Below are 2987 nucleotides of genomic sequence, written 5' to 3' on the forward strand. Positions count from 1 at the left end.
CTCTTATTGCCCAGGCTGGAGTGCAGTAGCGTGATCTCGGCTCACTGCAACCTCTGCCTCCTGGGTTCAATTGATTCTCCTGCCTCAGCCTCCCGAGTAGCTGGAATTATAGGCACCCGCCACCGCATCCAGCTAATTTTTTGTATTTTTAGTAGAAATGGGGTTTCACTATGTTGGCTAGGCTGGTCCTGAACTCCTGACCTTACTCGATCCACCCGCCTTGGTCTCCCAAAGTGCTGGGATTACAGGCGTGAGCTACCTCGTCCAGCCATAACACTCTTTAATGACTAAATTATAGAAACAGAGGCGTGATCAGTGGGTTGCCAGGGTTAGGGCTGGAGTTGAGGTGGGAGTGGGAAAGGGAGGTAGGGATGGCTATAAAAATGTCAACATCCTATAATCCCAGCTACTTGGGAGGCTGAGGCAGGAGAATTGCTTGAACCCAGGAGGCAGAGGTTGCAGTGAGCCAAGCAAGATTGCGCCACTGCACTCCAGCTGCCTGGGTGACAAAAAAAAATAAGGTCAACATGAAGCATCCCCTGGTGATGATGGAATTGTTTTGGATCTTGACTGTAGTGGTAGATACAAGAGCCCACACATGTGATAAAATTGCATAGAACTAAATGCACACATATACACGCACACACAGAGACAAGTGAGTACAGGTAAACTGATAGAACCTGAATAAAATTGGTGGATTTTATCAACTCTAATTCACTGGGCATAATATTGTGCTATGGTTTTGCAAGATGTTACCACTGTGGAATACTAGGTAAAGGGTACTTGGGATCTTTCTGTATTATTTCTTCTAACTGCATATGAATCTATAATTATCTAAAAAAAAAAAAAAAGGTAAATTAGGAAACATGTTACTGAGTGTCTATTATCTACGTTGATGCCTAGTATAACCTTGTGAGATAGAGATATTTTTCTAAGCCATTTCATGTATTTTAATAAGACTTTGGACTCTGACCAATTTCCAGATAGACTCTTCTGCCCTTTAAAAGGCCAGTAACTAATCAGAACTACTGGCTCCGCTATCCTGAGATAAACAAGTTAGGCAAATGTGAATGTATTAGATTTGTCATTTGATGAATGAGGAAAAACTTCTCCAGGAAGAATAGGAACAGCTTGAGTGAGTACAGTTTCTTGAGCATGCCCAGGGGGAAAATGAAGCCATTGTTATCTGATGTGACACCTAGGGCGGCCTGCCTGGCAAGCCCACCACCAGCGAAGACTGTCCTTAATGAGAGTCTGGGATCAATTAAGGAAAAGTGAACTTCTAACCTATGTGAACCGTCACGGTTGAGGCCTGGCTTGGCTGATCTCTGCGTTTCCAGAGGTTAATCACAGTGCTCCACACTGACAAGGGCTTCCCTTCTTTTCCTACCTCTAGGTACCAAGTTGTGCCCTCTGAGGCCCCAGGCAGGAGAAAGTTCCCTTTCCCTCTATTTCTAAAGTAGAAAATTTTTTAAAAATATAAGTATAGTTTTGTGCAAGAAAGCCCCGTATCTACAGCAGTGACTGGCATGTAATAGGTGTTCAAGACATTTTTACCAAATAGTAATTTCAGATAAACCTTAGGAAAAATTCCTTCTCATCGCTCCTGATCCATAAACCAGAAAAAATTCAGCCATCTGTTAAACACTGACTATGAATCAGATGCTGTCTTCACATATTTAAGTACCAGTCATTCCTTTCAAGTATTCTATACCATAGATAGTATTTTTAAAGTCCATTTAACATTTGAGGCCATTGAGGCACAGGTAGATTGAACAACTTACCAAGCCACACAGCTGATAAGTGGGGGAGCTGGGAGGATGTACAGCCAGCACAACCCCACCACTTGTGGGGAAATCACCAGCCTGCCTTGCCTCATAATTTACAGAGGGTGAATTCACTAGGCAGAAATATGTATTCAAAAGTAAAGGCATCCTTCTTGGTTTGGAGCTTAGCCAAAATTCTCATATAGAATCTAAAATAGCATCCTAACAGCTGTTTTAATGTTTCCAATAATCCTACAAAGTGGAAGTTATCAACTCTCATTTATAAATGAGAAAATGGGGTCAGAATGACTAAGTGGCTTCAAATGATAACCCATTTAGTTAGTGGTAAATTCTGTCTCCTGAGTTTTATCTTCTAAACTCAGCTCTTGGGTTGACTATATAACTATTGAATCTTGCATTTCAGCATCAACCTTGCATCAGCAAGAATTTTAATTCACTTAGAAGAGCTGACTCCAATTAGTTTAATTAAGCTTTTAGAGGGATAATTTGCTCATCTATAATATGAAGCTATTATAATACTTGTACTTTCTGTCTAAATGAGTTGACATGAAGAAAAAACGAGATGATGAAAGTGAAAACTTTTTGTCAGCTGTAAACCAAAAGGCACTTTCAATTGCCACTATGGTTATTATTTTTTTAAATCACTTTTAATTCCAGAAAACAATTCCAGAATGGGAATCTTTTGGGTTTTAAGGGACATTTTACATTCAATTCTGAATTTATTTTTTTACTTTTTCATGTATTCATTTGTTCGGCAAGTGGGTTTTGAGCAGTTATTTTACGAGATACACTACACTAGACCCTGTAGAAAATTGGCTGGGCACGATGGCCCACACCTGTAATCCCAGCACTTTGGGAGGTCGAGGCAGGCGGATTACTTGAGGAGTTCAAGACCAGCCTGGCCAACATGGTGAAACCCTGTCTCTACTAAACATACAAAAATTAGCTGGGCGTGGTGGCAGGTAACTGTAATCCCAGCTACTCAGGAGGCTGAGGTAGGAGAATCGCTTGAACCCCGGAGGCTGAGGTTGCAGTGAGCCGAGATCATGCCACTGTACTCCAGGCTGGGTGACGGAGGGAGACTCCATCTCAAAAAAAAAAAAAAAAAGAAAAGATAAAAAGAAAAGAAGAAGAAAATAAGTAGTAGTAACTACTGTAGATAAATATTACCTGTCAAATTGTAATCATACAGAAACCATG

The sequence above is a fragment of the Cebus imitator genome, unplaced genomic scaffold, assembly GCF_001604975.1.
Source record: "Cebus imitator isolate Cc_AM_T3 unplaced genomic scaffold, Cebus_imitator-1.0 Scaffold68, whole genome shotgun sequence".
NCBI classification, from domain to species: Eukaryota; Metazoa; Chordata; class Mammalia; order Primates; family Cebidae; genus Cebus; species Cebus imitator.